The following is an 11652-nucleotide window of genomic DNA, read 5'->3' as shown; positions in this document are numbered from 1 at the left end:
TATCCTTTTTCTAGCTCCTTTAGGTGTAAGGTTAGGTTGTTTACTTGAGATTTTTCTTGCTTCTTGAGGTAGGCCTGTATTGTTATATACTTCTTCTTAGAACCTCTTTTGCTGCATCTCAAAGGATTTGGACCTTTGTGTTTTCATTTTCATTTATTTTCTTGTGCTTATTTTTTCTCTTTGATTTCCTGTTTGACTCATTCATTGTTTAGTAGCACGTTATTTAACCTCTATATATTTGTAGTCCTCCCATATTTTTTTCCTTGTGATTTCTAGTTTCATAACATTGTGGTCATAAAAGATGCATCATATGAATTTACTCTTTTTGAATTGTTGAGGCTTTTTTTGTGTGCTAATTTGTGATCTATTCTCTGCACTCACTTGAAAAGAATGTGTATTCTGCTCTTTTAGGATGAAATGTTCCTGTATTTATGGTGGGGGACAGGGAAGGAAAATGGCGCCTGCCATCTTCCTTGTTTTCAGAGATGTCCCCTAACATACTCCAAAGTCAGTATGAACAGATCTGTCTCCTGTTGCCCCCAGGCATTGTGTGAACTACCTTTTTTATGTTGCCTTACATACAGACTGTGTCCCTTTAAGGGCAGCAACCCAGCTATCACTCAAGATCCCAGCTTGCCCAGTACTGATTCAGTGGATTTTTAAAGCTCCAGGCTCCAAGTCTCACTGGTTTTACAAACTCACATATATCAACCCCTCTGGCTTTTAAAGCCAAATATTATGGAGATTAGTCTTCTTCATATGAGCTCCCTGGTGCAAGGGCCTATTTCTCTGTTTACTCCATGTGTTCAACTCCCTCCCTCCTGGGAGCAGCCTCCCTCCACCTTTCTGACTTCCCTAACTTGTCACATGCAACTTCTTCTCTCTATGTGGAGGTTTTCTGTCAGTCTCTGGTTTATTGACTTGGATGTGGATGATATCTAGTTGTAAATGTGGGATGGGGTGAGCTCAGGGTCCTCCTACTCTGCCATCTTCCCAAGCTCCCAATTTGTAACTCTTTATTTTAAAACATATATAATCCTGCCCCAAATGTTCTTTCCCTAGAAGACTCTCTTCTTTTCGAAGATTATGTACCCTGAGCAGCTGTCCTAATTTGAGTTCAAATAAAATCCTCTTCCTTTTTAAAGAAATTCTACAAGGTTTGTTTCATTTTGTATTGAAAAACTCAACAAATCCTGTTACTGTCACCTTCAAAATGTATCCAGAATTCAATTCTCACTACTTGGCTTGCTGCCATACAGTTTAGTCAAAGGGGCTTGCAGTAGCCCCTCAACTGCTCTCTCTGCTTCACTCTTGCACTCTAAAGTCTACTCCCCATACAATAGCCAGGACATCCTTGTAAAGCAGCCAATATCTTACCACAACTTAGCTCAAAATTGTCCTCTTCACTCAGGGTCATTCCACAAGTTGGCATCAGTCCCTGTCACTCAGTTCCACCCATACTGTTTTTTATGCTTTCCTTGCTGGTCTTTGTATTTGCTCTTCCCTCTCCCTGAAACCCTCTACCCCCACATATTTTATCTGGTCGCTCACCAACTCTCTTCAAACTTCTGCTCAAAAGGCACATCCTGAGAGAGTCCTTCCTCATCACCTGCATCTCTCTCTACCTTTCTTTCTCTGCTTTATTTTTTGTCACAGTACTTATCCCTCCCAACATATAATAATTTTGTTTATTCTAGGTCTTTCTCTACTGGAATGTAAGTTTCTTAAGAACAGATACTTTGTTTTCTTCTTAGATGCTTCTCCAGTCTTGCCCTCCAGGGTCTTAGGTAGAGCAGGGCTTTATCCGGGCATGGCAGTGGGAATGAAGGCAGATCACGCATGTTGAGGAACAGGCAGCTAGCTCACTGGGGCATATGGGAGACTATCGGGTAGAGCCAAGCTGGCCAAAAGTTCATGAAGGCCAAGTAGGTCACCAGATGAGTTGGATATTATCATCAGCATTACGGAAAACACCAATCCCTGTCTTCCAATGCTCATGTCCTCCCTTCAGATGGGGGTTCAATGTAATAGGAAATGATTACCAAAGTTGGAAATAGACAACAGAGATTACTAGTGACAAAGACTTCCCTTGACTAAACTTTAGTTAGGCTCCTCTTGTCACTGGCCTGACCCCATGAAGTCAGGAAATTTTTAGTAGAAGCTTCTGTTTAACTGTCAATCTTCCTTTTTTTTTTTTTTTTAACTGTTAATCTTCCTTTAAGAAAATAAACTCCTAGGGGTGCCTGGGTGGCTCAGGTCATGATCTCATGGCTTATGAGTTTGAGCCCTGCATAGGGCTCTGTGCTGACAGCTCAGAGCCTTGAGCCTGCTTCAGATTCTGTGTTTCCTCCTTTCCTTCTCCACTCATGCTCTCTCACTCTCTCTCAAGAATAAATAAACATTAAAAAAATAATTTAAAAAATGGAAACTAAACTCCTAGAAGCTTCTGTCTAGCTGTTGGTTTTACCATTTGGAAACAAATTAATAGACTGCTGGAATAGGAAAACAAACATTTGAGGGAGAGCCTGGCCAGATGAATCAGAAAGTGCCAGAGGTGACCAATTGTTACTTCAGCCTCATTATAATGTTAAAATCCCCTTATGAATATGCATATGATATAAATAAAATCTCCTTATGAATATTCATCCCAAGCCCTAAAGGAGCCCTAAAGTTTCCCTTATTTGGGGGAGATACAGCTTTGGAAATTATTCTCTGATCTCCTTATTTGTACAAATACAGATGACCTTGTGAGGCAACTCCACCTGGTGGTGGTCTGTTCTATAACTCACTGAGAAGCAGGCCCACTTTTGTTCAGTAACCCTCTTTTCAACTAAGCCTCCACCATGGGCTCCCATGTCCATCCTTGCAGAGTATAATTTTTTTTTTTAAGCAAAGTGGGTATTTTGTATATTTGTACTTAAACCTATAAACCAACCAGCCAAACTGGTACTATTATCATGATACATTAAAATGCAAAATATCTTTCACAAATACTAGAATAATGAACAAATTAAGAGTTGTAGTAAAACAGCACAAGGGGCAGAGGAAATCATTGAAGCCATATTACAGCTTAACCCTTCACTGTAACAACTGAGGTTATTAAAAATAAAGCCTCTCAATCTCAGAAAATACAAATAATCCTTTATCACACAGCTCTGCATTTCTAGTTTCTATTCTTTAAATTTTTTTTTAATGTTTATTTATTTTTGACAGAGAGAGACAGAGCATGAGCAGGGGAGGGGCAGAGAGAGAGGGAGACACAGAATCCAAGGCAGGCTCCAGGCTCTGAGCTGTCGGCACAGAGCCTGACACAGGCCTTGAACTCACAGATCACAAGATCATGACCTGAGCCGAAGTCAGACACACAACCAACTGAACCACCCAGGCATCCCAACTATTTTCTATTCTTGAGGTTAGATTCTAGAGCCTAATATACCCAAACTAGTATTATATCTAGGTATCTACAGACAGAAACATCTTTTATCATGTCTGTAGCAGCCAATGCTACTGAAATCTTTTTAATTAGAGTCCAATCATACCTCCTCAATTGACACAATAAACATAAAGGAAAACAGAATATCAAGGCAGAGTTATAGGACTCTAAAAGACAAGTCCTAGGAAAAGTAATGCAGCCACTGCCCAAAGTGAGAATGAATAATATACTCATCGTCACACATTTTCAGGATGTATGTTCACAGAGTAATTTGGGAATAAATCCATTATTTCCTGGATACTAGAATGCTTAGCAGTTTGCTTTTTTACACTTTTTTTCCCCATTAGAAAGAATTTTGCTGGAAATGGATCTGGGGCTGAAGGGATTCCTCTTCACAGTTGTGGAGCCGATGGTTATTCCAGGTTCCAGGTTGTTCCTAGTTGTTCTGACTGTTCCAGGAATGGTTGCTCCAAGATTGGCTGTTCCAGGTCTGGTTTCTCCATTTTGGAAGATTTCCAAAAGTGTTCATCAGGTATCCCCAGTGATAGGAATAGAAGCCTGTATATTCTGTAGTTGCTGAGCTGTTCTGAGTCACACTGTTGCTATTCTTTGGACAGTTGTTTTTCTGCCATCTCATACATTTCATACTCTGGTTCTGGAACCAGGTCTTAAACTGCTTATAGCTAAGTTTCAGAATGTTGGCAAGTTCTTGCATCTGCTGGAGACTGAGGTATTTCTGTCTCTGAAATCTATCATTGAGTACATATAGCTGGGTCTGAGAGAACACTGTTTTGATCTTCTGTTTCTTGCCCTGGACCGTATCTTCCTTCTTCATTGTCCTCTCCTCTATGGAAGCAGGTAGTAGTTTTAGTCTGGGACTGGTGAAAGAGTTGGGGCTGTCCTGAATAAGCATATCCATGGAGGAAGGAAGATGAGAGATAGTCTCCATGTGAGGTGTCTCAACAGATGACATTTGCAAGGATGAATTAATTTTCTTCAGGTCCATAAATCTCGGGGGTTGGAGAAGAGTCCCTAGAATTGGTGCTTTGGGACAAGATGGGCATTGGGGCTGAGCTGGATCCACACTCCTGTTGCAAGGCCATTGTAATGCAAAAGGTAGCTGCCTGGTAGTCCAGACTGGGTGGGGAACAGGAAAACTGGAGCCACAAAACCTTAGTTTGTCCACAGCTGAAGATTCTAATTTTAATAATCTTGTTAGGTCATTTTATCAAGAATCCCGCACCCTGGTATCTGATCACCCTCCATATCTAATCAAGTTCCTCATCCCCCCATCCTCCAGGTGATATCTCATGATTGGCCTGCCTTCAGCAGACATCCTGTTAGGTCAGTATAGTAAGAACCTCTGTACTCTTGTCTCTTCTCAATCATTTTCCATCCACTGACTCTCATTCCACTCCTTGACTCAAATCCTTGCTTGTCCTTGCTGTATTTAGAATTGAGCCCAGTTCTATATGAAGTTTCATATCCTCTACTGTAATAGTTCCTGAAAAAAATCTATTTTGACTGCTTTACTGTCCAACTCTTGTACTTTTAGATGCTAGGTGTACTCATAGTGGAGTGCTTAGCATTGGTTAGCAGACCTTTGGGGGAATAATTGATTCCATGGGCACCTTTGATTGACTTGGCTATTTTATAAATCTGCAGGTGAAAACTGATAGCAATGCAAATGGTTTCTGTCTGAGATCAAGGCCAGAGATTCCTGTTTATATCAATACAAATAAAATTTGTCAAGAGATACCTCTGATTTCTCTCTAGTAAAAAAAAAAAAAAAAAAATTACCCCAAAATAAAAATCATGTCTTTAAACATCACAGTTTATTACCTATCCTTAGGATATTAACCTGCCTGCCATCTGTTAGCAGTCTTTTCTCAACATTCCTTTGGTTGACTGATTATTTTTAAAACTCTTCAAAATCTCCTTTGAATTGGTTATAACATCATTTGCAGTTCCTCATTAATGAACTGAATAAAATTTGGACACGTGTGCAGTCAGTTTTCCAGGGCAGGGCTTTTCCGTGTTTGTTTATTGCTATGTTTTCAGCGGACCCTCAATAAAGACTCAGTCAATGAATGGATGAGTGAATGGTATATAGTCTGGAGCAGAGGAGTTGGGCCTTCCCTTTGGTTGCTAAAACACATTAGCTGTCTTTGCACTGTTTTGTTAATTGCCCACCTACATTCTTTTTCTACTAGGTCTTACTTGAACTTCCCTGTTTGTCTCTTCATTGTCCACTTTTAGCAAGATTCCTGCTAAATAAGTTTAGCCAGAATCTCCCATCCTTGATATTGATTATCCTGGATATCTAATTCGGTTCCTCATCCTCTACTATCCCCAATGTGAGATCTTATCATTCTGGCCTTCCTTCAACGAGAATCTTGTCAGGCCATTTCAGATAGAATTCCCCCCTTAACCTTGATGATATTTTCTCCTACTAATTTTCTATCCACTGATCCCCACCTGGTTCCTTAGCTATAAAATTTCACTTTTCTTTGTTGTAGTCTGAATTGAGTCCCATCTCTCTCCCACCCACTGCAAGACCCCATGGCAGCAGTACCTGCACCTATCATGATAATGGCCCTTAAGGTCTTCTTGGGGTTCCTGGGTGGCTCAGTTGGTTAAGCATCTGAGTTCAGCTCAGATCATGATCCTGTAGTTGGTGAGTTGGGAGCTCTGCGTCGGGCTCTGTGCTTACAACTCAGAGACTGGAGACTCTTCAGATTCTGTGTCTCTCTCTGCCCCTCCCTCGTTTGCACTCTGTCTCTATCTCTCTCAAACGTAAATAAACATTAAAAAAAAAAAAAGTCTTCCTTACAGTACTTTAACAATATATATATATATATATATATATATATTTTTTTTTTTTTTTTTCTTTAATAGAATGATCTTTTTCTTTAACACTGTTTCTCCTTTATCTCTAACCATGGCTGTGCGACTTGGCGGAGGAGGAGGAGTGGTCTTGAAGGATGGGTTTGGCAGGGACAATAGGGCAGAAATACCTAATAATAAAAACAACAGCATCAGCAATCACTTGCCACTTACTCTTTGGCAAGTATATTTCCACGTGCTTTCCATGTATTAACTAGCAAGAGTTTCACCAACGAAGGCCAGGGATGAGTGGCAGGTCGCCGTGGTGGGCAGCAGCCTGGCTCATGCTCTTTGCCTTTGCTACTAGTTTCCTGCCTTTGCTGAGTAGGACGCCTGCGCAGTGGTCACGAACCCCTCTAGTTTTCTAGTGAGATTGCATTTGCCCCTGGTTCGACTGGTTCGATTCCCTGCCGGGGAGATGGAAGTTAGACATTCCCAGGTGCAAAACAGACCAGGCATTGTTCAGAATTCCAGGCAAGCGGCAGGCGGGAAGATTGTCTGCAGCCTGGGTGTTGGGGGGCGGGGCAGCGCCGCAGGCCCAGACAGGAAGTGGACTCTACATGGGCAATAATCTCTCCGGGTGTCAGGATGGCCGAGTGGTCTAAGGCGCCAGACTCAAGGTGTTCACCTTCCCTGCGGGCGTTCTGGTCTCTGAATAGAGGCGTGGGTTCGAATCCCACTTCTGACACATGCGTTTTGTTTCCTTCCTTAAAGGACCCCAACACCTTCCCAGTGACTGCTGGAGGTTTCTTTTCTGAGAAAGCAGTAGTACTCTGACTCTCACATCGCCGCTATCCTCCTCCGGTTTTCCGGATCTGCGGTGGCGGAAGGGCTGCTATTAGGCGAGGGAAAAAGTTTAATCGCTTGAAAAGTATCCAATCATACTCATGCTCCCAACTTACGTCATACATAACATATTTAGTATAGCCCATTGCAAACACGGTTGTTAGGTGTTCCCTGGTGGTCTAGTGGTTAGGATTCGGCGCTCTCACCGCCGCGGCCCGGGTTCGATTCCCGGTCAGGGAAAGTTATTTTTTTCTTTCCACTTCAAAACTTCGCTGTATACCAGGCGACTCTTTTGGCCAAAAGTCATTATGAGAAGTGAAAGTTACTACGGTTAATGAGCGAAGACTGTGTCTGGCATTGTTCTCCTATACTTAGAGATGCAGGTAGCAATAAATGACACTGCCATATTCCTGGGGTTAAAAAGTCCCTCTAGCTGTCCAAAAGGCCTTTAGAACAGTACATGTAACATAGAGTAGCTGTTCAGGTGGCTCTTAGCTCCTCACAACTCAGGCAATTGTTGCTATGGAAGGAATTCTGGTAATTCTCTCCTGTTCCAACGTCTTTTAATTTTGAAAATATGGTGAATAATTAAAATAATGAGACAACAAACACCGGTGTTCTATCTAAATACATTGGTTAATATTTTGCCGCATTCTTTTTTTCTCTATTGCATCCCCAGCCTTCCGACCATGTGAAAGTTGTAGACATCATTAGGCTATTCAAAGTCACACCTAAGAAAGTCAATATTAACATATCATCATATGCCAGTTCACATTCAAATTTACCCCAGTTGTCCCCAAAATATCTTTTATAGCTTCTTTTTAAAAGTTTTATTCTAGAAATTTTCATTGCCCAATTTTCTATTGTAATGCCTGTGGAAAAATATATTTTAATAATAAAAACATTTATGGGAACCTAGGTGGCTCAGTCGGTTAAGTGTCTGACTTTGGCTCAGGTCATGATCTCTCCATCAGTGGTTTTGAACCCCGTGTGGGGCTCTGTGCTGATAGCTCCAAGCCTAGAGCCTGCTTCAGGTTCTGTGTCTCCCTCTCTCTGCCCCTCCCAGCTTGTACTCTGTCTCTCTTTCAAAAATGAATAAACATTAAATTTTTTTTTAAATGTTTAAATCACATTTAAAGTCTATCTTCTTAAAGTCTGTATAATATTCTGAGCCTCCATGCCTAATTTATTGTTTATAAAAGTATTCATTTCTCCTTGGGCATCTGTCTAGACTTCCAGGCCAGGGCTGCACTAGGATACCTCTATTTCCCTGTTATTTAGAACCTGGCTTCCCAGACAGCCCCAAACCTTGGACGAATAATTTTACCTTTGCTTTACTGTGCTCTAGTAGTTGCTCTTTTTTTGTTGTGTTGTGTTGTGTTGTGTTGTGTTGTGTTTTGTCTTGTCTTGTTTTGTTTTTGTTTTTGTTTTTGCTTTTGTTCTTGTTTTGTAATTTAGCCCAGTATGGAACAAGGCACAGTAAATGATGGCTAGGTTAGTGGTCACGTTGAAGGCAAGTTGTTTACCCTCTCTAAACATTAGTTTTCTAATGGTAAAACCGGTCAAAGGATGAAGATGAAAGAGAATGAAATTCTATCTAACCTGCGAGTTTCATTTTAAAACTTTTCCTCATCTTCAAAAGGAAATGGAAGGGATCCAAACATATCTAAGAAAAAAGGAAAAAGAAAGTGGAAAGGACATACATCTAAATGTAAATTTTATGATTTTTTAAAATAATTTTCTGTAAGAGGTAAGATTATGAAAATCCTTAATTTTCTTTGTTGTAATTTTATGCATATACTAATTTTTCTTTTTTAAAAAAAATATTAATGTTTATTCATTTTTGAGAGAGAGAGAGAGAGTCGGAGCACAAGTGGGACAGAGGCAGAGAGACAGGTAGACCCAGAACCCGAAGCAGGCTTCAGGCTCCGAGCTGTTAGCATAGAACCCGACATGGGGCTCAAACCCATGAATTGTGAAACCATGACCTGAGCCGATGTCAGAGGCCCAAATGACTGAGCCACCCAGGTGCCCCAATATGCTAATTTTTGTACCAAGGGTATATAAAATTTATTAGTAGATGAACACACTTTATTTGAGAAACTGCTCACATTTTACACAGAAATCAGCTCAAAATGAGTCACAGGTTTATTTATTTATTTATTTATTTATTTATTTATTTATTTGAATCACAGACTTAAATATTACATATAAAACTATAATATAACATACTACATATAATATAATACATATAAAACTTTATAGCTGGAGAACATCCTCAGGACTTAGAGCTTAGTGAAGAGTTCTTAGCAATGACAGCAAAAGTGTAATCTATAAAAGAAAGCATCATTTTTTAAAATGTTTATTTATTTTTGAAAGGAAGAGAGGCAGAGCATGGGTGGGGAGGGGCAGAGAGAGAGGGAGACCAAGAATCCGAAGCAGGCTCCAAGCTCTGCACTGTAAACACAAAGCCCTACACAGGGCTCAGGCTAACGAACGGTGAGATCCTGACATGAGCTGAAGTTTGATGCTTAACGGTCTGAGCCACCCAGGTTCCCCAAGAAAACATCATTAAATCAGACCTTGTCAAAATTAAAAATTCATTCTTCAGAAGACCTTGTTAAGAGGATAAGATACAGACTGAAAAAATATTTGCAAGCCACGTATCTTTGAAATTTTTTTTGTATTTACCCATGTAGTTACCTTTATTTCTTTGTACATATTCAAGCGACCATAAAGCGTCCTTTCATTTCATCAAAAGGAATTTTATTAGCACTTTTGTAGGGAAGATCTACAAGCATTAAAAGTCCTCAGGATGTGTGTGTATGGAAATAAGTTTTTTTTTTTTTTTTTTATTTTGAAGAATAGTTTGCCAGCTGTAGTATTCTTGGGTGAAAAATCTTTTTTAGGCACTTTGCATACATTATCTCACTGCACTTGACTATCATTTCTGATGAGAAATCTGCTATTATTGTAAGTGATAATCATATATTAGTTGCATATATTAGTTGCTTCTCTTTTGCAGCTTTCTGTAGTCTCTGTTTTTGGCTTATCACGGTTTGATTATAATGTGTCTAACTGTGAGTGTCTGTACTTTTTCCTGTTTACAGATCATTGATTTTTTCTGATGTGTAGATTCATGTCATTCACCAGTTTGGAAAGTGTTCATACATTAGTTTTTCAAATGTTGTTGCTGTTCTTTCCTCATTCTTGTAACCGTCTGAACTCCCATTCATTATGTTTAATATGCTTAATTGGTTGGTGTTCTGCTTTCTGAGATTATTTATTTCTCTCTTTTCTGTTTGAGAATTTATAATTGATTGTTTTCTCTTCAGTTTTACTGGTTCTTTCTTTTGCCTGCTCAAATCTGTTGATGAAACACCCTAGTAAATTTAAACTCCATAAATTCTACTTAATTTCATTTTAAAAATTTCAATACATTGATATCTATTTGATGATGCTTCATTATTTGGATTTACTTTAGTTGTGTGTCTACCTATGACTTCCTTAAGGTATTTGAGCATATGTTTTGAACTTTATTTATTTAAATTCAAGTTAGTCAATATACAGTGTAAACTGGCTTTAAGAGTATAACCCAGTGATTCATCACCTACACACAACCCCTAGTGCCCATCCCAATAAATGCCCTCCCCAATGCCCAAACCCACACAGCCCATCCCCCCACCCATCTCCCCTCCAGCAACCCCCAACCCTTTCTCAGTATCAAGAGTGTCTTATGGTTTGCTCGTTCTCTGTTGTTATCTTATTTTTCCTTCCCTTCCCATATGTTCATCTGTTTTATTTCTTAAATTCCACATATGAGTGAAATCATGTGATATTTGTCTTTCTCTGGTTGACTTATTTCACTTAGTGTAATACACTCTAGTTCCATCCACATTGTTGCAAATGGCAAGATTTCATTTTCTTTAATCTCTGAGTAACATTCCATTATAGGTACACGCATACACATACTACAACTTTATTCATTCATTGGTTGATGAACATTGGGCTTTTTACATAATTTGGCTATTGTTGATAGCACTGCTATAAACACTAGGGGGCATGTGCCCCCCCCCCCCCCAAATCAGCATTTTTGTATCCTTTGGATAAATACCTAGTAGCACAATTGCTGGCTTGGGATGAGGTTTTTTTTGGAGTGGTGGGGGTCTGGAGCCAACAACCAAGAAAGAATTCTTGACATATCTTTGGCGCAAAAAAAGGTGATTTTATTAAAGAACGAGGACAGGACCTATGGGCAGGAAGAGTTGCCCCAGGACCATGAGGAATGACTAGTTATATATTTGGGAGTTGGGGGAGATAAAGTCCAAGGAAAATTTCCAAAGGAGCTTTTACATGCTAAAGACTCACAGGATACTGGAGGCCCAGCCATTCTCAAGATAAGGTTTTTCCTTCTAGCAAAGCATTAACGTTAAGACAGTAGGTGGTTTCTACAGAAATGTTATACTCTGCCAGCCTCAAGTATTTGTCAATGGGCTGCAGATCATAAGGAAATTTTTTATCTGCCATTTCCTTCTGCCTTTGTTTCC

The 11652-nt window shown here is 39.8% G+C and overlaps 2 non-coding genes and 1 pseudogene across 2 annotated transcripts; 2 read left to right on the top strand and 1 right to left on the bottom strand.

Annotated features, from left to right (window-relative positions):
* Positions 1 to 3652: 3652 nt before the first annotated feature.
* On the bottom strand, positions 3653 to 4618 carry LOC109257170 (homeobox protein NANOGP8-like; annotated as a pseudogene).
* A 2283-nt stretch (positions 4619 to 6901) lies between these two features.
* TRNAL-CAA (transfer RNA leucine (anticodon CAA)) lies at positions 6902 to 7007 on the top strand. Its single transcript has 2 exons — positions 6902 to 6939; positions 6962 to 7007. It is a non-coding gene; the product is annotated as a tRNA-Leu (tRNA).
* A 266-nt stretch (positions 7008 to 7273) lies between these two features.
* Positions 7274 to 7345, top strand: TRNAE-CUC (transfer RNA glutamic acid (anticodon CUC)). Its single transcript has one exon. It is a non-coding gene; the product is annotated as a tRNA-Glu (tRNA).
* Positions 7346 to 11652: the final 4307 nt, after the last annotated feature.

Source organism: Panthera pardus, unplaced genomic scaffold, assembly GCF_024362965.1.
Source record: "Panthera pardus isolate Hobbes unplaced genomic scaffold, ASM2436296v1 HiC_scaffold_1, whole genome shotgun sequence".
NCBI lineage: Eukaryota > Metazoa > Chordata > Mammalia > Carnivora > Felidae > Panthera > Panthera pardus.
Note: the sequence above shows the minus strand (reverse complement) of the source record. Positions and strands in the feature narration are given on the sequence as shown.